This window comes from Equus caballus, chromosome 1 (genome assembly GCF_041296265.1).
Source record: "Equus caballus isolate H_3958 breed thoroughbred chromosome 1, TB-T2T, whole genome shotgun sequence".
NCBI lineage: Eukaryota > Metazoa > Chordata > Mammalia > Perissodactyla > Equidae > Equus > Equus caballus.
Window position 1 is genome coordinate 108,135,455 of NC_091684.1, and position 25,384 is coordinate 108,160,838.

General features: G+C 36.0%; 1 protein-coding gene across 6 annotated transcripts in view; it reads right to left on the reverse strand.

Moving 5' to 3' along the window:
• Positions 1 to 25,384, reverse strand: part of AGBL1 (AGBL carboxypeptidase 1) — a 755,364-nt gene that overhangs the window by 349,541 nt on the left and 380,439 nt on the right. The gene's annotated exons all lie outside the window — the stretch shown is intronic.

Here is a 25,384-nt window from a genome sequence, read left to right on the forward strand (position 1 = left end):
ACATCTGAAAGTATCGAGTAACCTTACAAACGTGACACAGCTGGTTAGTAATAGCACTGCCTTCAATTCAGAGAGAAGGAAACTGAGATGCTGAGCTGTCAGGTAAGGTTTTCCTAAAAGCCCAAGACAACAAGAGATTACCAAGCACTGCCCATGCTAGGGGGAGACTCCCAGGAGTCCTGCTAGGATGCTATTTACTCAACAGGGCTAAAGAGCAAGGTACACAGGGTGGGAGGGGCATATGGCACCTCGATCGCCTAGCCCTGCCAACCCCCATCTCCTACCGCCATTGTCCTTCTATCCTCCAGCTCGAGTAAATTGCTCACAGTTCCCTCTGAGCAATTGTGCCTGCTGTCCATTGCCAGGCCTCCCCCAGCTCCATCCCTTCCCACCTATTCAACTTTCAGGAGATCAGCCCCAAGGGGAAACTTTCCCTAACCCCTAGGCCACTACAGTCTGCTCCTGTGTGTCACAATAGCATCCTGACGTCCCCTTATTCAGAGTTCTTATAAAACCATTTGGGATGGGTTTTTATTTTTTCATTTTTTAACTTCCCTTGTTTTCCCCATGAGACTATGAGCTTCCTGGGGGCAGGAACAGTTTCTATTTGCCTTCTAAACCCTAATGTAGTAACCGTGTCAGAGTTGGTATTCAGGAAATAATCTGGAACGAATAAATGCATTAGCATTTAAATGTAGAATCAGATACGTTTTCTGTTTTTTCAAAGAACACCATTTTCAACAAATCTTGGAGGTGGAAAGAAAAAGGTTCGGCCTCCTCCTTTCACCACTTTTTCATCTTCATGTTTCTGAAATTATCTTTAAATATTAGTTTCCTGCTGCTTGTCAGCCCCTCTTACACCTCACTGGAAACCGAAAATCTTTAGATTAATAATTTATGTCAATTTCACCACTAAAATATTTTGACGTGAGAAATGGTAGGTTTTTTGTATCTTCCTCTCTGACTTATTTTTGTGCTTTTCTTGCTTTTTTTTCCCCTTTCTTCTTTTTAATAGCAATGACATCTCAAAATAGGGTTTATCTGTTCTGCCTGGAGACCAAAGATGAAGGTAAACTATGAAGCAGATCCTTCATGCCGATAGCAATGGAAGGAAGCAGGCGTCCCAGACTTGCTCCTGAGCATATTTGCTGTGTTTAAATGAATGTCTTTTCTCAAATCAAGGCACTTGCAGGCACGACTTCCCAGAGCCTCAGGATCCTCTTTAACTGCTCTGTGATTCTCCTGGCCTTGACCTGGATTCTCATCAACACTGGGGATTTGGTTTTTCTTTGCAACATCAAAATTGATGAAATCAGTTGAGGCCTTTTAAAAGCATTTCCGTTTGTGTAAATGAAGATGCAGGCAATAGATGTGGCCAGTAGCCAGCGATTCCGTGTCAACTCTCTCCACCCCTTCTTTCCATGTGCTCATAGAGATCACGTTCAGGGGCAATGTCTACATGGAAAAGGCTCATAGGTTACCACATAGGAGAAATACCATTCTGGATTATAATTCCCCAAAATAGAAAAAATGATGTGTTGTGCTGCAATCAGAATAAGCCTCTTTCACCAGGTATGGGATTTAGAGGACTCTTGAGAGTCAATATTCTCATATGCAAAAAAATATTTGCATGCCTAACCTACCTCCCAAGATTATTTTGCGGATCAAATGAAATGATATATATTTTAGAGATCTCCATGGAGAAATATCTGTATAACTTATCTCCACCTGTATCTATATGCATGTCATGTCCACACGTATATCCATATGCACATACCCATCTTTATCTGTATCTACAACTTCATTCATATCTATAATCCTCAGGGATGCATAGCACCACTTGGACTATGTTCCTTGGTTCCTTACCTCTTCCTATTTTTTTTTTCCTTATGAAGAACAACCAGGGAGCTATATGGAGGTTGATTGGAAGGGAGGAGAATCTTGGCTAGGAATCCTAGACAAGAGGCTGTGGTTAGTTTTAAGTACCAGTTGACTTGAGCATGCTAAAGGGTGGAAGTAATAAGACTGAGGAGAAAAGAAATCATCTAAGAAGATGCAAAGGATAACAAATATAAATTGCTGATTGGACTTTAGGCTGTTAAATAGTACAAAGAGGAGGAAGGCATCTAGGATGATCTAAGTACATGGATTTGGAGAGAAATTGAGCCAATGTGAAATAGGGAAGCTGTTAATTGGGGGTTAAATTTTGTTTGTTTTGCAAGGATGGAGGCAACAATGCATTCCTTGGGCACACATAGGTTGAATGGATTTGGGAAGCCCGTATGTTTGTATTTGTATTCAGGGCTCTATGCATGGCTGTGATTTTGAGAGTATCTGTGTGTGTGTCTATGGCTTCAGCTGTTGCTATATCTATGCAATTGCAGATTATTACAATACGTACTACACCTAACTTGAGGGCTTTTCTTTTTAAAGCAAATCCATTTGCTTCCAATCTCCAAATCCATTTGGCATTTTGTGTTAATAATATCTGAGATTCATGCAGTCAGAGGAACTGCTGCTGCTCTTCCCAGGGATTTGTTTTAAGCATTTGAAGATGAAATCCCCCCCATCTTATTATCTACCGTAGCATTTCTGAAATGACAGCTGCTCCCTCTATGTGGAGAGAATTAGCAGATGGACAGCTATGACTGGCTGGCAGTAAATTCAGTGCCTCTAATTTCTGAAAAGGGGTCATCCCTCAGATAGAGTTTGAAGTCTTGCTTTGCTCATAAGGAGAATAAAATGGTGAGCATTGCTATTTTTTCCCCCACTGAAAATTGCAAACTTATAGAGGAAAAAAAAAAAAGAAACACTTTCTTTTGATTTTCACAAGCAAAGTCTTTTGATCCAATTAGTCCTCCTCATTTTTTTTAAAGCTTTATTTAATTACAGTCTAAGATAAAGCTTCTATGTACAAAGTGTGTTAGATCTGGGTGACCAGACATCTAGTTTTCTAGGAATGATGCAGTATTAGGGTTGAAATTCCCACATCCCAAGAAAACGTTCAGTCTTTGGCAGACCAGGACAGTCGGTCCCCCTAATGCAAGATCCCAGATTCGAAGAGGTGTTTCAAAAGTAGGATTCCTGATCAGAATTGGGCCTGATTATTTTTACATTGACTTTGAACATGTTAGGTGGGCATGCACCCTTCCCCCTGCCTCAGGCACCCTCACTTCCCATTTTTACCTCTCTCTGCTTCATGTACACATCATCTGCCTGCTCTTTTCAGGCATTTTAAGCCCGTGTCTAGGAAGTCTCAAACCATTAAACCTGCAGTTTTCAGTAAGACACACTCCTTCCCTTAAAAAAGAACATTTCTGATCTCCTGAAAATATGGTCATTTTATGACCAAACAAAAGCATCTCAGCTCAAATTATCCAATGGTGAATCAGCAGGACCAGACCAAAGAGGCCATTGAATAGCACGAACTGCATGGCATCCTGAGCAAAGGAGAGCCTCACAGGCCAGCCAGCCTAAAGGAAAATGATGTCACCACTCTTTTAACATTAACTGTGGACTTTATGTATCTGCTCAGAACAGGAATTACCCTGAACAGAGACTGAGAAAGAAGTAATACAACCAAGGGCCTTGACAGGCAGACCCTGAACTACCAGGACCCCTGAAGCAAAGAAAGGACCATAAGGCAGAGAAAGAAAGAGGAAAAGTGAGTTGCTTCCTAAAAGAGAATCTATAAAGCTGCAGTCAGACGAGAGAATGATTCAAAAATCCCCCATCCATCTGTGACTGATAAATGGAGAGATGGGGCCCATCACATTGAGTGAATGACGCCAGGCTTGATAATATTAGTGACCCCGGCACAGCCAGCTCTGAAGTCGAAAGAGAGGCAGTGTGTTTGAGATTTAGGAAGCAGCTTCACCATTCACTGCACATCCTAGTAACAGGAGGCAGCCTGGGTGCAGGAGAAGAATATTTATAAAGGTAACTAGAAGCGTGGAAGCTACAGAAACATGATAGAACAGCATGAGGCGCTACCAGCCAGACACTGCACCCAGAGCTTTTTAGATAAATGTTTCTTAGCTGGCGAAGGAGAGGAAAGAAGGAAGACGAAAAGGCAGCTTCATCTTAAGGCCACAGTTGTTGTAAAGCTCAAAACGATCAGGGTTGCCAAGGACACATCATTATGTTCAGGATATTTTTTGTCATGCAAAATACTCAGACAGTCAATAATCTAGACAGAAGGGGAATAGCAGAGACCAACCCAGGTGTCCCCCAGTACCTCGAAGAACCCAGCAATGTGTCGCCAGAGGCCTGATAACCCCTGAGTCCAGGTATAAGAAAGCCGAAGTCTTTAAAAGAGGGACCAGAAGAACTGACCCAGGTTTAAATGTCAACTTTGTTAAATAAAGTACTCAGAGTTGACACTGGAACCCAGATCAGTCCAAATCTAAACTAATTGTTCATTATGTCCTTGTTCCTCAAAGCATGGCCACCAACCTGCATCTTAACAAGCTCTCCAGGGAATTTGCATGCACATTTAGTGTGAGGAGCAGTGCTTTCTACCATACCTTAAGGAAAGAAAACAAATGAACACTTATGAAGGAACCATGGACTTTACAAAGGGCTTCATTACCACCACACTTCCAGGAATCTAGAACACAAGTCATTTAGAATCTCCAGCATCTCGCCCAGAGCAGCGCCAGCTCATGTTTGGAGAGACATACCCCTTACCTGTCCACCCGTTTTCCCCACTATTGTGTTAGTCTCTTGCTTGTTTTAATTTGAAAATCAATATAGAGTTAAGATGAAAATGTGTTTTCTCTAAGTTATCTTGACAAGTCCGACTTCATAACATCATTCAAACATCCAGTGGAATGATTCAAAAGATAACAAGGTAAGGACAAGTCGTAATCAGACCAGACTAGAATAAGGAGTAGGCTAGCCTGGCAAATACAGAGTGAATCCTACAGTATCACTTGTATAAATCAAAAATATGTAAAGAGTTAATTCACATTTCTACACAGCACTCAATCCCGTATACAACTGACTCAATAAAAATAGATATTGATCCCATTGAAAGAGTTAATACTCTAAGGTGGAAGTTTCTAAAGATATGCCTTGAGACCAACAACTATCTGTGAAGAATTTGCCAAACACACACAAGTCAACAGTGAAACCTTAGGCTGTGCCACCAAGTCTGAGATCAGCCAGCCAATAACCAGTTCAAGTCATCTATTGGAACCAGCTGACATTTTGGACCACATAATATTGTTTACCAGATATGAGTAAGAATAATTTATTTAATTTCTGAAATTTTAAATCCACTAATAATCTTTGTAAGAAGTTGTTATAATGGGAAATTATAAAAGATAATTTTAAAAATCAAGAAATAATGATTATCTCCATAATGTTAAAAAAAAAAAAATCCATTGAAAAAATTCAGCATTCACTCCTGACAAAGATAATCAAGAAAATAAGACTTAATGGATACTTTCCGGGTGTGTGTGTGTTTGAAAAGTATCCATCAATTCTTATTTATTTATTTATTTGTATCTATCTATCTATCTCTATATATACATATATATCTCTCGATAAAGCCAGAAACCATAAAAGTCTTAAAGGAAGAATCTTACTTAATAGAGAAACCCTAGAGAAATTTCCACTAAGATCAGAAACAAGGTAATGAAGACCACTATCTCCATGACTATTCAATATATAACTAGAAGTACTATCCAATTAACTTAGACAAGAAACATCAATCGGAAGCATGCTAATCGGTAAAGAAGATGTGAAATCATATCTATTTGCCGATGATATGACAGTGTACCTAGAAAACCAATGATTAATTCAAACAATAAATAGTTCAGTAAGGTAACAGGATATAACATTAACATACAGAAGTAAATGCTCATGGGAATGTGGTTGAAGAATTGGTGCATCTACAAAATGGAGTATTGTGCACCTGTTAAAAAAAGGGAGAAAAGTCTCTGTGAACTGATAGGTAACGATGACTTTTAGGATATATAGCTAAGTGATAAAAAATTACTTAAAATATAAAATGCATATGTAAGAATAAGGGGATATGAGAAAATATACATGCATCCATTCATTTGTGCAAAAAAAATAAGATAAATCAGAAACTACTAAGATTGATTACTTACAGAAGATGGGAATGGGAAAGTAGGGATAAAGGGCAAGTGATACTTCTCTGACCATACCTTTCGTACTATTCCAACATTTTGAACCTCGTTAATTTTCACATACTCATACGAATAAATAAATTAAATCAACCATGAGAGAACCAAGAATAGAACCCAAAATGGATTACAAACAGTTACAAATGAACTTAAAGTCTATTGCAAATAAATAACACTGATGGAAGTAAGAAGAAAATAACTGACTTAAGTGACTTTAGAAAATAAAATTGTGGCCATATACTCTAAAGCCAAAGACAGAAAAAACAGCACACAAATTTGTTTTCCACAGAAGTATGCACTTCTGAGCTAGCATTTCTAAAACTATTTTGTGCAGATTCTAGGATTGAGTAAGTAAATCCATTATGAACAATAACAACCAGATTTCTCATTGTCACAGAAAGGGTTACATATAAATAGTTAACTCTGTTATGTTGTATTGGAATCAGAGATACCAGCACACACTCATGGTTTTGTGTAGAGAGATAGATAGATAAAGAAATAGATACAAACGTGTGTGTGTTCATATATCTATTTCCTAGCTCTATCTACTGGAAGGACCTAGAAATAATAATACCCTAGTAGCAATGAACATATAAAATGCCCAGATCTCAGTTTCTAATTACTATTATTTAATCAAAGGAATCAGAACTTCTTGAAGAAATGCCTGGTTTCAGAGGTGGGGCTCAGAAAGAAGAATAGCAGCCTAGAACATGTTATGGTACCAGAAAATAAAGAAGCACTCAAAAATAAGGAGGACATGTTGAAATCACAAAGGAATCAATTGTAAGGAAATCACAATCACCAAATATGATAAGATTTGAACAATAAAATCAAAATAATAGTAATATATTACTTCCCATAAAATAAAGTAAATATTCTTTAAGTCCATACTGATATAAACAGGTAGCAAAGAAAGAATAACTCATTTCAGTACAATCCCAGTTAGTAAATATAGGAGTGAAGGAAAGTCAAAAACTTATCATTTGGCAAACTGTTGTAAGGAAGAATCATCAACGAATGGATGCTAAAATTAGTGGGTGAAAGTATGACGAGTACCTAGACTCAGAGAATCTCTTCACAAGATACTTGTTAATTCCAAAGGAGAAAATAGTAACTTTACGGTGAAGAAACCTTGCAGATACCATCTTAACCAAGTGATTGAAGTTTACATCACCATGAGTAATACATAGCAACGTTATATACCCACTGAGGCACTGATACGACACACTGAGAAGGGCACAACATCACTATGCGGTGCTCTTGTCAAAGATACAAAATCTGAATTTAATCATGAAGAAACATCATACAAACCCAAAGTAAGTTACATTCTCCAAAAAGCAGACCAGTACTCATTAAATATGTCAAGATCAAGAAAAATAAAAAAAGATTGAGGAACTATTCTAGATTGAAAGAGGTTGAGATGTCACAACTACTAAATGCATTGTTGTGATCTTGGAAGGACATTATTGGCAAAATTGGTGAGATCTGAGTAATGTCTGTAGAGTAATTAATACTAGTGTATGGATGTTAATTTCCAGGTGTTGGTCATTATACTATAGATATGAGAGATGTTAGCATTTGGGGAAGGTGAGTCAAAGATATACAGGAATTTTTGTACAATTACTACAAATTTTCTTAGACAAATTATTTCAAAAAAACACATGATTTTTACAAGTTATAATTTTAAAAAGGAATACATTCTATAATTCATGAAAGAACATATGCAAGAATTAGAAAAACTCAGAAATGAGGTAACAACTCAATAAGTGGTTAGAAAAAGAAAATATCACTTTGTAAATGAAATTTAGCCTAGAAAGAACACAAGAGTGAATAAATACAACAGATAATGCCTCAAGAAAAAAGCACAAAAAGAAAAACATTTTTTCATCCTAAAGAAACAAAGAGATAAAAGGATTCGAAAGAAAGTGACAAATATCAAAGACAGGCAAACAAGGTCCAACAAACAAATAATAGGAGCGCCTGAGAAAGAAAAACAAAGCCAAGAAACAGAATACTAAAAGCTGTGTGAAAAAAACTCTCAGGAAATAATCAAAAAAATTCAAAACTACATATTGAAATAAGCTGTTATTTATCTGAGAACATTTGTCCAGAACACCCAACACCAAGATATAATCTAGTAATATTGTTGGATTTTAAAGAAACTCATTAGTAATCTAAGCAATTAAAGCATGTGACAAAAAAAGAAAATTGGATTATCCCTTTTTGACAGCAATGCTTCAGAAGAAAACTGAATAGTGATATTCAAAGAATTAAATGAGGTATTAAAAGAAATAAAATATGAGGCAAGGATTTTGTAACCAGCAAAACTCATCTTCAAATACAAAGAGGGACAGACATGCTGTTATCAGTATTCAAGAAGCCTGGGAATATTATTCCTGTGAGCCTGTCCTTGGAAATATATTAGACAACAAACCCAGACAAGCAAAATGACCAGAGAGATATGGACACTTTCAATTTTTATAAAAGCAGCCTGAGATCACCTCTGCCACAGAATTTATCTCACATTATTACAACAGTTTCCTTGGCCAAAGTTCTCCCTTTGAAGACAAGATTTTGTCTCGTCCATCTCTGAGTGTCCAGAGCCTGAAAGAGCACCTGGCCCACAGAAATCATTTAATAAATGTACATTAACATGAATAAAATGGCATTTAATTATATAATCTGAAATGTCCTAAATGAAGCATGCTAAATAAATGTTTGTTAAACCAAAATCGATTGCAAAGCAAAATAGATTTTAAGAACTTCAAATGCTTTCTGATACCACAAAAGCAAAAATACCTTATTCTCCATGTTTATGTCCATCTTCGTTGTCATGTCTGTGATATAAAATAGATAATTATCATATTTTATTTAATTTTGAAAGATTCTATTACTATGTGAAAAATCAATGAAATCCACCTCATCTTTTTGTTTCAGGCCAGCCGATAATCAAAAGCCCTTCTTCCTCCTGGTCACCATTATCACCATCACCACCAACCACCATCATCACCATCACCATTATCACTATCATAGGTAACACACATTGAGTCCTTATTTTGCACCAGTCTTTTGTTAACTGCTTATATGAATTATCTCCATTAATCTTCCCAGTAACCCTATGAGCATTTGTTATGATAATTTTCATTTTGCAGATGAGGAAATAGAGGATTAGAGAGGTTAAGTATCCTGCCTAAATTCACACAGCTAGGTTAGCTTCTGATCCAGAATAACTATGTAATACAGAAGAGGGTTACTTATAAGATGGCCAAAAGTCTTAACCGCCATATCAGCATATCAATCCAATGTCTGCAAGGGATGAAAGGTGGGGAAGAAAACTACAGATAGAGGATCTCTGCCTCCCGCACCTACATGGACCAATGTGTCTCAGCTTCTATCTGATTTGCACATTGAACTTTGGGGGTCAAACTTTGAAGAAAAGACTTTACTGCTCAGTAGTTTAATAATTGATGGCTTGTAGGTTCGATGCCATGCCTTGATCACTAGCCTTCGAAGTCCTTTGACATCTTAGTCTCCAGTTTCCTCGTATGTAAAATTAATACTTCCCTTCATACTTTACAAGTTGGTGTAACATATAAAATTATATCCAAAAGACAAAGGTATTGTATAAAAATATATATTATATATCAATTCACCAAATACTTATTGTTACAACATCTACTATGTGTCAGATGCTATTCTCATACTGAGGATTACAGCAATGAACAAGCCTACTAGGAATTTACATTCTGGGGATTATCATCAAGTGGCAGCCCAAGGCAGACATTATGTCCTTCTTGTTCTATTGATTTCTCAGCACCAACCCAGCACAGTGACCAGCATGTGGTAGGCAACTAATTCACCACTATCCAGGAATAAATGAAACCCAATTCCCCATCCTATTGCAGTCAGAATATTTCTTCTCTAGATAGCCAATATCTAAATTAAAACTATGACTTTATTTTTTTTGCTGTCAACTCAGCAGATTTAATTATTGGATATTAATTCTTCCTGATCATCTCTGTCTTGGCAGGAGTCTCTGTACTGCTGCAGTTTGCTTTGGATTAAAAGTCACTGTTACCTTCCCTGTTAGAGAGAAACCTTTGATGAAAAAATTCCATGTAAAGCTCAAAATCATTAACATTGAGAAAAACCATAATTGTTTTCCATAAAGTTGCAATGGAAGTTCCACTCTCTTATCCCTAAGGCAAGAGTTGATAAAGAAATTTATAGCTGAGATCTCCCAAAGAGGTTCAGAAAGTAGCATCTTTTAGTGCACCATGAGACTAAATAACACCCCATGTTTCTCTTCCTGAATGGAAAGAATTCACAGGTCTTTACTTGTTCCCTTTTTCCATGCCTCAGAGGCTTCTTTTATATTAGGGTAATTTTTCCGTGGGGACCAGAAAGCAGACGGGACATTTACATCCCCCTGATGAGTTCATCAAGCCAAAAGGTGTCTCTAGGGAGTAACAATTCTTCCCTCCCTGCTGACTAGTGGAGGCAGCAAAGAAGGTGATTCTCTGCTTTTTCCAGAGAATCCAATGTGTTTAACTTTGGTGTATAATAAAGTCCAGATGAGTCTCTTGGGGCAAGGAACACAGATGTAGAAAAATAATTTCCGCCGATCGGGGGTTTCAGTAGCTAGGAAACAATCACCTCATCCCCTGAAAGCAATACTGACTGCCAATGCCATCCCATGTCAAGGCATGCAAAGAACCATCTGGGAAGCCTGGAGCTTCTTTTCCTTGAAGCCCTGGCAGGAGAGAGTGGGAAGACAGCATTGACAGCACTTACAATGCTAGAGAGAAAGTCAGAAAACAAACTGAGTTTTAGTCTTGGTGTTGACACTTGCTTCCATGTAATCTTAGACAAGTTCCTTAATTTTGCTTGAGTCAGAGCTGTCATTTGTTTAAAAAAAAGATTAGGACACATGATCTCTATCCAAGTGACTTTCCCCTTTAAAAACCCATAACGCTAATAAAGACTTCCAAAGGAAAAGAGAAAGAGAGAGAGATGCACAAGGGGAGAGGAGGATAGAGAGGTGGGCTACGCAGGTCTATTCTTTGAAACAGATTCGCAAGCAGAAAACTTGTCCAAGATTTACCACCTCATATATGAATTGCAGCGATTGCCTCCTCACTGGTTCTCTCATCTCTCGTCTCTCATAATGTTTCTCTCCCCATCTGACACAATTCCAAACTGATAGCCAAATTTTTTCCATGGCTGATTGTTACCTAAAGGAGGAGGTGTAAACTACTTTGGCTGGCATTCAAGATCTTCTAGAAACTGGTCTCAGCTCAGCTCACCAACCTAACTTAACCTCTTATTACTGCCCAACACAAACCCAGTGCAACAAGCAAGTGAGATTTCCTTGTTCTCAGAACGATTTGTGCCCTCTCAGCTCTCAAGCACTCTCAACTGCTGATGGAGCCATGTCTGAAATTCGATTCTTTTCTTCTCCATCTCTTTCTTGGTCTACCCAGCTTTCAGGAAACTTCTCAAGTCCTGCCCCTTTCATGAGACTTTCTTCGACTAATCCAACCACAGCAATTTCTCCAAGCTTTGAACTTGCACAGGAAAACAAAAGGGTGGGCAGCTGATGTGTATAGTCAACAGAGTCAGACTATATGCGTTCAAGACTGGTTCTGCAACTTGCTATGGAAATTTGGCCAAATTACTTAACCTCACTAAATTTAAGACTCCTCAGTATCAGAGGAGAAATACTCCTGCCTCTCAATTTCTACCCAAGGGGAATATTAGTATCTAACTCACAGGATTTTGTCTGTTTGTTTCCTAGAATTAAGTGACATCACACACTGAGGGCACTTAGCAAAATGCTTAGTACATAATCAACGGACAACAAATGTTTGCATTTTTTTAAAAGTAATTCGTTATAGCATTCATATTCACATCACTATCAAATACTGTCCTGAACTTCCACTTAACTAAACCACATACTTAGATTATAAATCACTGGAGAATAAACTATATTTTGTATGTTTATTGAGTCTGTTTCAATACTTATTATCATGTCCTACCTTTAATGGATCTCAATAACTGCTTGTTATATAAAAGCTTAGAGATAAATTAGGCCATCAATATAGGGTTGTTTTATTTTTTCAGACTTTCATTGAAGCATAAAAGGAAAACAAAAATAACAAGGGAAAAAAGCTATATTTATCACTTTATCCTCAGAACAGTCTCCATTTCATATCTGAAGTAACTGCAATTCAGTAGGTTTCTTAACTATCCACAGTCACATATTTCAAGCTAGAATAGGAACCCAGGTCTTTCACTAAATTGAAAATAGCTGGCCTAGGGAAGAAGTCTGGAAATTTCTTTACCTAAAACACAATCTTCTAACATCTTTTTCCTCGTTACTTGTCCTCATTCTCTCTTGACCTACTCCATACCATTTTCTTGCAGAAAAGCTTTTTTATTACTGGAATCTTATCCAGTTCCTCTGCATCCTATTTGCATTGTTCAGCTGAGCTATATACATGCATAATTTCAGGAAGTAAAAAAGGCAAAGGAACAATTTGTTAGGCTTCTATACAAAGAAGGAGGGCGCACCTGCTACCCTCTCTGTATTCTCAGTAACCGGCTCCCACATTCCTTTGGTTGCTCAGAGCAAATATCTTAGTCTTCTTTGAAGCCTCCTTATTGCAAACCCCTAATCTCATTCGCCAGCAAACCTTACAGACTCTGCCTTCAACATATACACAGGAAAAGATGACAACTCACCAGCTGCACGGCTACCAGCCTGTCCAAGCCGCCATCGTCTCTTACCTAGACCACCACGAGCCACCTAATTGCCTCCATTCTTGACCACCCCAACCACACCCCTCACAGTCTATTCTGCACACAACAGCCTGAGAATATTGCCATTTCTCAAAACCCTCCAGTGACTTCCCGTCTCATTCTGAATGCAGTTCATCCTAGAAGGTCCTACTCTCATTTTTTACTATTTTTTCTCTTCCTCTGGCTCACTTCACTCAATCCACACTAGTTTCTTGTGTTCCAGGCACACTCCACCCTCAGGGCATTTGCATTTACTGTTCCATCTACCTGAGTCTCTTTTCCCAGATATTCATGGCTTTCTTTCTCAGCTTTGTGCTTAAATGCCATCTTATCAGAGAGAATCTTCTCCCCCAAACCCACTCAACCCTGTTATCCTCTACTCTCCTGCATATATTATTTTCTTATTGCACTTAATACTATCTATCATTCTAGTACATATCCATGTTTAATTTAGTTTATGTCAATCTTTCCCACTAGAGTATAGGCTCAATGGTAACATGGACCTTAACTGTTTTACTCAACTACTGTGTCTTCAACACTAAGAATAATTGCTGGTACATAGCATGTACTTTATCAATAGATAATGAATGCATGAATTCTCTAATCTCTAGTTCCTGGGAAGCATAGTTTTATGGTCTAAGTATATTTTACTTTCAGAATAGATACAGCTGAGTATGGACGTTGTATTAATGGTTCCTCCCTGAAATGGTCAGATCCCCATCTTTTTACTGATGAAGAAGTAAGTTCAGCCCTTTGCAATGGTCTAGCTCCCTCAAAGATACTGCATAAAAAGCTTGAAGCTACTTTACTTTAGCTTGTTTCCGCTGAGACCCAGAATAAAATCAGACAGGTTTATCATCAGTAGCTTGGTTGCATCCTTTTATTCAGGGAGTCATTTTAGCAGTATGAGAAATCACAACATCCTTACACCTATGTTTTAAGGACCAGAATAAAAAGTTGTCTCTGATCTACTGTATATTTCAAACTAAAACACACACTTCAAGCTAAACATGGCTAATATAACTTTTACATCTCTTTATCAAAGAGAATAATTGCCAAAATTATATTTCACAGGAAAAGTTCTCCTATATAAGATAATACCTGGTTTCCTTCTTCCTTAATCCTCTTCCAAATGAGAAAATCTTAAATAAAACTTTAGGAAATAAAAGGTACACATTTATTCATTCAATGCCAATCCTTTTAACCCAAGACAAAAAGCAATCCTTTAGATACTATTGGCCCCTTACCCAGGATCCAGATTGGGTAAACACAATTATCAGGAAGGTTTTGTTTTCTCCTTTCACTCTGTCATCTGTTCTGAATTTACATTTTACTGGGCTCTGACAGGGATAGCGTAGCAGATGGCAAATGAAATCTAATTAGTGATGTCTTACAAGTTCTGTCAAGACTCTTCAATAAGGTTGTCTCGTTGAAAAGCCATTGGATGAGTGTTAGCTTTGTTCCCTGATCACAGGCAAAAGGAATCAGCAGCACTGGTCTTTATTTTACCTAACTCAGAGCTTGCCAAGCGGAAACAGCCTTTTCCTAGGGGCATTTGTGAAAAACTATCAGAAGCAACTGCTGAACATCATGGCTGTCTGAGACAGTGGATAGCATTTGGGCAAATAATAGACTAACTACAAAACGTAAAACGAAAAACTGGGGTAAGAAATGTTCATGGGGGGTTTGAAAAACTCCAATCTATTCCTAGGAATATGCATACACAGGATTGTCTGCATGCCCAGGACTGTATGCATGCTCAGGAAAAACCTGAAAGACCCTGGGTTCTCACCTGTGACTAATCTGCTGGCTCTGCATTAGTAGGAAGTAAACACTAAGGCAGAGTTGTAAACTACCTAGGTGTTGAAGTCATAGCCCAAATTCACTCAAGGCCCCAGCAGAGTCTATGGGAATTATTAGCTCCAGGCAATTAAGCAAACCTCTTTCTAATAATTAGATGACCACAAAGCTAGCAGAGCAGAGACTTCAGTGGCCACACATGACAAATAATATAGACGTCACAGAATTAGTTCAAAATAGTTACTAAACAAACAACAAATCCTGGCACAGGGGAAGAAGCTGATTTCCAGAATTGCAACATTCTGTTATTTAAAATTTCTACTTTCAAAAAAAAATTATAAGACATGCAAAAAACCAAGAACATATGGCCCATATGTAGGAAATAAAGCAGTTAATAGAAACTGTCCATGCAGAAGCCCAGATATTGGACTCATTGACAAAAATTTAAATCATCTATTGTAAATATATTCAGAGGACCAAATAAACCTAAGTCTAAAAAACTAAATAAAAATATGACAACCATGTCTCAACAAATAGAGATTATAAATAAAGAGATAGAAATTACATAAAAAACCAGAAATTCTGGAGTTGAAAAGTACAATTACTAAAATAAAAAATTCACTAGAGATGCTCAACTGATGTGAGCAGACAAAAGAAATATTCAGTGAACTTGAAGATACTTCAATTGAGATTATCTAGTCTCAGAACAGAAAGAAAAATAATTTAAAAAATGAACAGAATCTCAGAGACCATTGGGACACCAACAAGCATACCAACAAACACATAATAGGATCCCCAGAAGAAGATAAAGAAGTAGAAATAATAGTTAAAGAAATAATGACCCAAAACTTCCTAAATTTGGTGAAAAATATTGTCTACACACCCAAAAACTGATCAACCTCAAGACCGATAACTCAGAGTCCACACTTAGACACGTTATAATAAAAATGCAAAAAGACAAAAACAACTTTGAAAGCAGTAAGAGAAGTAAGTAATCCTAAACAAGAGATCCACAATGAGATTAACAAATGCTTTCTCATCAGAAGCAATGGAGGCCAGAAGGTAATGAGATGACATATTCAAAGTACTGAAAGGAAAAGAATGCCAACCAAGAATCCTATGTCTGCCAAAACCATCCTTTAAAAAATTAAGAAGAAATTAAGACAGTGCCAGATAAACCAAACAAAACTGAGAGAGGGGTCCAGCCCCGATGGTCTAGTGGTTAAACTCAGTGTCCTTAACGTCAGTAGCCTGGGTTCACTTCCCTGGCATGGACCTGTTAATAGTTAGTTAACCTAACCGTTCTGTTAGCGGTCATGCTGGGCTTATGGTCCACCTGCTGAAAAACAGAGGAAGACTGGCACAGATATTATCTCAGGGTGAATCTTCATCAGGAAAAAAACTAAGAGAATTCATTGCTAACTGATCTGCCCTACAAGAAATTCTAAACGGAAATATTCAGGCTAAAATGAAACGACACTAGAAAGTAATGAGAATTCACACACAAAATAATAGAAGCACTGGTAAAGAGAACTACATACGTAAGTATAAGAGACAGTATGAATATACTTTTATTGTAACATTTTTCTCCTATTTGATTTAAAAGACAATTGCATAACTAAGAATTATAAACTGTGTTGATGTGCATACAATATGTAAAGACATAACTTATATGCTAACAGTACAAGGGAAGGGGAAAGGAATGAAGGTATACAAGAGCAAATTTTTGTATACTATTAAGTATACTAATATACTTTTGTATACTAATTAAGCTTGCATTAATCTGAACTAGATCATTACGAATTAAAATATTAATTATAATCCCTAGGGCAAACACTTAGAAAAGAACTCCAAAACAAAATGTAAAAGCAATGGCAGATGAATTTAAATGTTACACTAGATAATATTTATTTAACACAAAAGGTGGCAGTAATGGAAGAATGGAAGAACCAGAAAAAAGGACATAGAAATATAGGAAACAAATACAAAAATGGCAGACATAAATCCTCCCTTATCAGTAATCAGTAATACATTAAATGTTAATAGATTAAACCATTTGATCTAAAGATAGAGATTAGCAGAATGGATTCTTTAAAATAAGTGTTCCAGCTAAAAGCTGTCTACAAGAAACATAATTTACATTCAAAGAAAAAATGAGTCAAAAGTAGAAGGATGGAAAAAGATATACCATGAAAATAGTAAACAAAAGAGATTGTCTATACTAGTAGCAGACAAAATAGACTTTAACTCAAAAACAGTTTCAAGAGGCAAAAAAGGACATTATATAATGATAGAGTCAATTCATCAAGAAGATACAATGATTGTAAAAACACACACACCTAATAACAGAGTATCATAATACACGAAGTAAAAATTGACAGACACGAAGGGAGAAATAGACTATCCAGCAACAACAGTTGGAGATTTCAATCCCCCACTTACTGTAATGGATAGAACAACTAGACAGAAGATCAAGAAGGAAACAAAGACTTGCATAACACTATAAACCAATTAGACAAACAGACATCTAAAGAACACTTGATCCAAAAACAGCAAAACGCACATTCTTCTCAAGTGCACGTGGAGGATTCTCCAAGATAGATAATGTGACAGGCCATGAAATAAATCTCAATAAATTTAAAAGATTTAAATCATACAAAGTATGTTCTATGAACAAAAGCAAATGAAATTAGAAATCAACAGCAAAGGGAAACTTGAGAAATTCACAAACACGTGGAAATTAAACAATGCACTCCTAAATAATCAATGATTCAAAGAAGAAATCACAAAAGAAATTAGAAAATATTGAAGAGAAATGAAAAAAAAACACAATTGACCAAAAATTACAAGATAAAGCAAAAGCAGTACTTAGATAAAAGTGTATAGTGCCTATATTAAAAAAAAGAAGAAAGATCTCAAATCAATAACCCAACCTTCCACCTCAGGAAACTAGAAAAGAAGAGGAAATTAAACCCAAAGCAAGCAGAAGAAGGAAATAATAAAGATTAAAACAAATTAATGAAATAGAGAATAGACAAACAATAGAGAACTCAATGAATTAAAGTTGGTTCTTGGAAAATTGATAAACTTTTAGCTAAATTAACAAAGAAAAAAAGAGAAAAACCACAAATTATTTTTAAAAAGGAATGAAAGAGGAAACATTACTGTTGACCTTACAGAAATTAAAAGGTTTATAAGGAAATACTGAACAATTGTACAACAATAAATTAGAAAATCTAGAGGAAATGGACAAATACTTAGAAAGACACAAATCTGACTCAAGAAGAAATAGAAAATCTGAATATACCTATAATAGATAAATAATTGAATTAATAAACAATAAATTATTAATAATAAAATGAGTTCCCACAAGAGAAAGCCCAGGGCCATATGGCTTCACTGGTAAATTCTACTAAACTTTTAAAGAATTAAAATCAATTCTTCACAAACTCTTCCAAAACATAAAAGAGGAGGAAAAGCTTTCCAACTTATTCTTTGAGTCTGGTATTATCCTGACACCAAAATCAAACAAAAATATCACAGAAAAGAAAACTAGAGACCAATATCATGAATATAGATCTAAAAATCCTCCACAAAATACTATCAAATCAAACTCAACAACATACAAAAATGATCATACATTTCATTCACAAACAAGTGGGACTTATTCTAGGATTGGAAGGTTTGTTCAACATGAAATTGAATCAATGTTAAAAATCAATCAATGTCTTACACCAAATTAATAAGATAAAGAACAAAAACACATATTATAATCTCAATAGATGCCAAAAATCATTTCAAAATTCCCACACCTTTAATCTAGAAAACACTCAAAAAACGAGGAATAGAAGGGAACTTCTTCAACCTTAGAAAAGATATCTATGAAAACTCCACAGCTGTCATCATACTTAATGGTGAATGACTGAAAACTTTCCCTAAGATCTGGAGTGAGCCAAGGATGTCTGCTCTCATCACATCCTCAACATTGTATTGAGGATGTTAGCCAGAGAAATTAGGCAAGAAAATGGAATAAAAAGCATCCAGATGGGAAAGGAAAAAGTAAAACTATCCTTATTGGCAGATTACATAATCTTGTATATAGAAAATCCTCAAGAAATTACAAAATATATTAGAGCAATAATAAATTTATTATAAATAAAATTATAAATTTATTATAAAAAATAAATTTAGCAAGGATGCAGGATAAAAGATCAATGTGCAAACATCAATTGTATTACCATAAACTAGCAACGAACAATCTGAAAATAAAATTTAAAAACAATTTTACTTATAATAGCATTGAAAAGAATAAAATACTTAGAAACAAATTTAACCAAAGTGCAAGACTTGTACACTGAAAACTACAAAACATTATTGAAAGAAATTAAAGAACATCTAAGTAAATGGAAAGATTTCCTCTGTTCATGGACTTCAAAACTTAATATTGTTAAAATGGCAATATACCCCAGATTAACCCACAGATTCAACATAATCCATATCAAAATTCCTGCTGACTTTTTTTCAGAATTTGACAATCTGATCTTAAAATTCATATGTAAATACAAGGGACACAGACTAGACAAAACAATCTTAAAAGAGAAAAAGTTGAGGACCCACGTTTCCCAATTTCAAAATCTACTACAAAGATACAGTTATCAAGACAAGATGGTACTGGCATAAAGATAGACATAGAGATCAATGGAAACAGAATTGAGTGTCCAGAAATAAACCCCCACCTTTTTGGCCAGTTGATTTTCTACAAGGATGCCAAGACAATTCAATGAGGAAAGAATAGTCTTTTCAACAAATGGTACTCGGAAAACTGAATACCCACATACAGAAGAAAAAATCTGGATCCTTATAAAAGTCATACACAAAAATTAACTCCAAATGGATCATAAACCTAAATATTAGAACCAAAATTATAAAACTCCTAGAAAGAAATATGGGAGCACATGTTTGTGACTTGAGGTTAAGCAATGGTTTCTTAGATATCGTACCAAAAGCAAAAATGACCAAAGGAAAAAGTAGATAAATTGGATTTCATTAAAGTTAAAAACTGTTGAGTATCAAAGGATACCATCAAGAAAGTGAAAGACGACTCACAGAATGAGAGAAAATATTCACAAATCATATATCTGATAAGACAACCCCGTTAAAAATTGGGCAAAGTATTTGATTAGACATTTCTCCAGAAAAGATATACAAATGACCAATAAGCACATGAAAGGATGTTCAACACCATTAGTCATTAGATAAATGCAAATCAAAACCACAATAAGATATCACACCTACTCAGATAGCTAAAATAACAAAGATAGAACACAAGTGTTAGAGAAATGAATGGAAACGTATACAGTCTAACAGAATATAAAACTGCTCAGCTACTTTTGAGTAGTTTTACAGTCCCTTAAAATGTCAAACTTAGAATCCCCATACAACCTGGCAATTCCACTCCTACATGTATACCCAAGAAAATTGACAAAATACGTCCACATCTTGTACATGCATGTTCATAGCAGCATTATTCATAACAGCCAAAAAGCGGAAACGAGCCAAATGTCTATCAACTGTTGAACGGATAAACATAATGTGGTATATCCATACAATGGAATATTATTGAGCCATAAAAAGGAATGAAGTACTAAACCATGAAACAACATAGATGAATCTTGAAAACACTATACTAAATGAAAGAAGACAGATGTAAAACATCACATATTATATGATGTCATTTATATGAAATGTCCAGAATAGGCAAATTCATAGAGACAAAAAGTACATTAGTGATTTCCAGGGACTGTGGGGAAGGGAGAATGGGGAGTGACTATTAATGGGTACAGGGTTTCTATTGGGGTGATGAAAATGGACTGAAAAAGACAGTGGTGATGGTTATACCACTTCATGGTATATTAAAAACCATTTAATTCTACACTTGAAATGGCTGAATTATATTATATGTGAACTACCTCTTAATTTATATAATGCAGCTACAAAAATTGTAAAAAAAAATACACATTCTAGATCTCCACTAATTAGCCCCCTAATTACTGAAGTTTGACTCTATCAACGTCTACCTGTTTACATACTGAAACTCAGAATAACTCATCCTCAACTTTCTTTTTTTAAAATAGCTCAAATTCCTATTTATTAGTAATCTATTTGGAAATGAATGTCGAGAAGCCTTATGAATAATGTTGGAAATTACGCTACACAGCTTGCTTCTTGAATTTCCTCATATTCACCAAAGTCACAGCAATGATGCATTTAAATGCATCTAAATTACAGAATATACTTATTTTAAGAACTATATTAATTTCGTATATCCTGTTTCTGCTTGTTTATTAAGGGTCTTGCTTAAATTATATCAGGAATTTTGATTCGTCCTCAACGTTTTTGTGTGAATCTCCAACTGTCACTTTCAGAGGTCAATGATAATATGTTGGTGAATTCTCTGAAACTAATGATGATCAGGAAGCCAGAAGACAAAGACACAGCCTCCCTTCACAAATCTATGCATCATACAAGGAATTTTCAGGGCTCACGCCATCAGCTTGCCCCATAAACCTCTTAAGTCTCACCTATGTGATGGATGTTTATCTGTCTATTCTTCAGAAGAAGTAAATCACAGTATTTTCTTCAGTTCCATTTTGTCTGGCAAGTCAACATGGCCAGAGATCCTGCAATTAGTCCACTTTCTCACAGCTAATAGAAAGATAGCTCAGAATGGCAACTGACAAGCTCTTTAGATAACCAAGGGAGTCACACCTGAAAAGCTGCTCCATAGAGCATCTGACATCCCTGATGCTAAGATATGATGCTAATTAATTTGATCTCTCTGAAGAGGAGGGAACATTCCCCTGCTCCCTGTCATTTACATAACAATTGAATGTTTCTGCTGCTAACCTGAAACCTGAGTCTCCTGGCTGCTAACCAGGTTACTACTTTCACGGAACACCTTGTTGGCAGTTTAAGTTGGCAGAATGGCTTACTTACAACGTTAGCTTACATGAATGTATTTAAAATGTATGCATACTTCCTACTAGCTAAAACCACGCTTAAAACCTCATTCTATGGGACTAGTGGAGAACTGAACTGTAATACCAATTAGTGGAGGTTGCATTCCACAATAAATGAACTTCCATTAAATGTATATTCCTTCTTTTTCATCTGAATTAGCACTCTTTAACGCTCCTACCTGGAAATCTTGCTCTGGGAACTTTTCCTCAATTTTTAAACATTTCCTTGTGTAATCTCCCCTTCCATGCTTCCATTTCACTTTGTTCTAAATTGTATAGCCATGGACCCCAACCCTTCTCAAACCCCTATCATTGCTCTGTCCTGGAACCCCAGCCCAGCGAAAATCCCTAGGTCTCCTACTTCTTTAGGATAGATATGCCTATGCTCAAAATTAACAATGGGAAGTCTTTCTACTCTAGGAAAAAACTGATCATTATTCCTTTTGCTGACAACGTTGGTTGTCAACTATTTTGTGAGAAAGAATTTCTAGGATATCTATAATTGTGCCTAAACATTTATACTAAATAAGAATTTGTTTTCTATGTATAAAGAGAATAAATAGAGGTCCCTTTACCCTCTCCACTTAAAATATTAGAGAGGTAAGCTCAAAGCTGGAGTCATTTTCTGGTAGGAATAATGGGCTTGGGTGAAGAGGTGTGTCTGTGTCTTTGTGTGGGCAGGGGCTTCATTACACAGGCCATTTCTAAGGATGGACAAATGTTGGCCCAGGTCCTTTCCCATTTCTCTTCAAAAGACAGAGGTGTGCTAACCGCATCACAGTGGTGTTCCTTAGGAGCAGAGTAAAATGGAAAGGAAAAGTTCAGTTTTGTACTTTGGCAATTGGCATTTGATCCATGCTTTATTATCCATTTAAGAAGCCCTTCCCAGGTTCCTGCCTTTGTTTTTCATAGTTTTACAAAAAATAACATTAAATAAAAGACTATTCTTTTACTTTCCCAAATTGATGATGATTATCCCCCCGGTATCTTGTATTCTTCAAACAAATAAACAAAAATAAAATATACTTTGCAATTTTCCAACATTGCAGGGATACACGGGGATGAAAAAATATATATATGGGTACAGAAACACCTTGAACAATAAATGAATAAGACAAACATAAAGTAATATTGTTATTTTATCATTACTGGAAGTTTTAATTTCATCACAATGCCAGTTTCTAAACCTAAGAATCAATCAAATCATGTGACAAATATGGAAGAAAACTCTGTGAACATAGTGAACATCTGGTTCAAATTTCTCGCCAATGGATGAGAAATACTCTTGTTGTAGCTGAAAGTTTTTGGGTTTGATTCTGATTCTAAATTCTTCAATTTTGTTCAAGAAGCATTTATGAAGCAATCTCTTTGTACCAAGCACTGTGATAGGTAGTAAAGATACTCAAATGCAAAAGTGCCTTAAAAATAATCCCAATTAGTTCACAGTCTAGTTATTGAGGCCTGCCAACCGAGAAACATAATATGCGAGGAGATATAAGAGGGATGTGGAAGCAATTAATCCTGAATCAGGGGTCAATTATAAAGAGGAAAGCATAACAGCCATTTATAATTATAAATTAATATGTTATGTCTCCCTGGGATATTTCTAATTATGAAATGAAGGACTCTATCTTCTGTTAATAGAATTTCCAATGCCTGTAAAATCTTAATGGACAGGATTTTTGTTTAAACACAGAAGAATGAATGTATGTGCTCATCCATTATATCTCCAGGAACTCTCCTCCAAAATTACTGTAAAGGATTTTAAAAATATTTATAAATCTCAAACACAGAAAAAATAGAAGAGATGACAACAGACAAGAAATATATAAATGCTGAGGGATTGAAAGCAGATGGTTTAGTGGTATGTGATTTAGCAGATCAGAGGTCTCCCCAACTTATCTGCCGAAGGAAGCAAGCCAATTTACAGGAGAAAAGGATCAGAGATTGGATGCTATAGGTATCTCTGACTGTGAGACATACAGACAATTTTCAAACACAGGATTAGTTGAAATGCTGTACAAGAACAGTCAGACCCTTAGATCCTACCCCCAGGTTATATGATTAGGCAACCTTCCCTTCTCCTTCACATTATAAGATTGGAGATTTATTCTTAAATGACTGAACAATACAGGCCCCAAACATGGGAACATCAGGCACAGATGGGAAAAGGTTGAGATGCCATACTGAAAACAGAGGACACACTATCGTAAAAATAAAAAGAAACTATCAAATAGAAAAGACTAATTTTCTTCAAATGACTGCCAATTATATTGTGAATAGACTTAACATTATTAATAATAAATGACTCAAGGAAACAGAGAAAAAATTCAAAGTACTGAGAGAAAACAATTGACAAATTAGAATTTTCTATCATTCAAATTAAGATGAAATAAGACATTTTCAGACAAAAAATGAAGTTCAAAGTTTACTTCTCATAAATCAGTACTGAAAAAACTACTAAAGGATATATTTTCCTAAGAAGCAAAAAAAGCACACAGGGAGGATGTGCGATGTAATTGGTAAATTTATGTAACTGGTAAATATAAAATGGTTGACTTTCTTTGCTTCAAATAAGTGAAATTATAGTTAAAAGCAATATCAAGGAAGGTGAGAAAGAGTGTTTAATGGCTAATTAAGTTTGCTAATGACCTCATCTCATTTGGGGAAGTATAGAGATACTGCACAACTTTAGCTAATGTAAGAAACTTAACTAACCTTAAAGATTTATTTTTAAAATGCATTAATGCTTTGTGCTTCTGAAATATTGGAAATGCTTTATTTCTCGTATGGCAGTTACATGAACATTCATTTTGTGATAAATTTATTTTTTGCCATGTGCATTTTTCTGTTTCTATATTGTACTTCAATATTTTTTAATAAAGGGAAAATTGCAAAACTAATAAAAATACAATTATTAGCTTCTAAAATGGTGAGGGGGAGAATCAAGAAATCTTTAAAAATTTTTGTCAGCAGAGGCAGGCTTTCCTTGCTTAAAAAAGGAAGCAAAGAAGAACTATGTTAAATAAACAGCACAAAACAAGATGGAATAAATTAATCTAAATAGATCAGTGTTCACAATAAATATGAAATTGAATAATCCGAATGATCTCATCGAGATGGCAGCATAGGGGGACTCAGAACTCACCTCCTCCCATGAACAGAACCAGGTTACAACTATTCTTGGAAAAATTACCCCTGAGAGAGAACTGAAAACTGGATAAAAAGAATCCCCACAACAAGGGACAGTTCTGAGGGAGGCAGAAGAGGCAGAAATTCCTCTCTGGAGAGAAAAAAAGCCACCTTCACAAGCTGCAGAGATTCCCAGCCAGGTGGGAGCAAATCTAAGGTACACAGCTTTCCCTGGAGGAGTGGGGACCTGAGCAGGGGTGTGTTACCAGTATAAGCATACTTCAGACTCAGTACAACTGCGACGAGTCCCATAATATCTGCCTTTGCTGGCTATTAACTGCAATGGGGAATACCCCCAGAAAAGCTATCAACATAAGCAGAAAAACTCAGCTTTTAAAGGGCCCTCACACAAATTCACCCATCTCAGAAAGCAACCTAAAATCACCAGAAAGAAAGGTGCACAATCTGTTAGTGAAA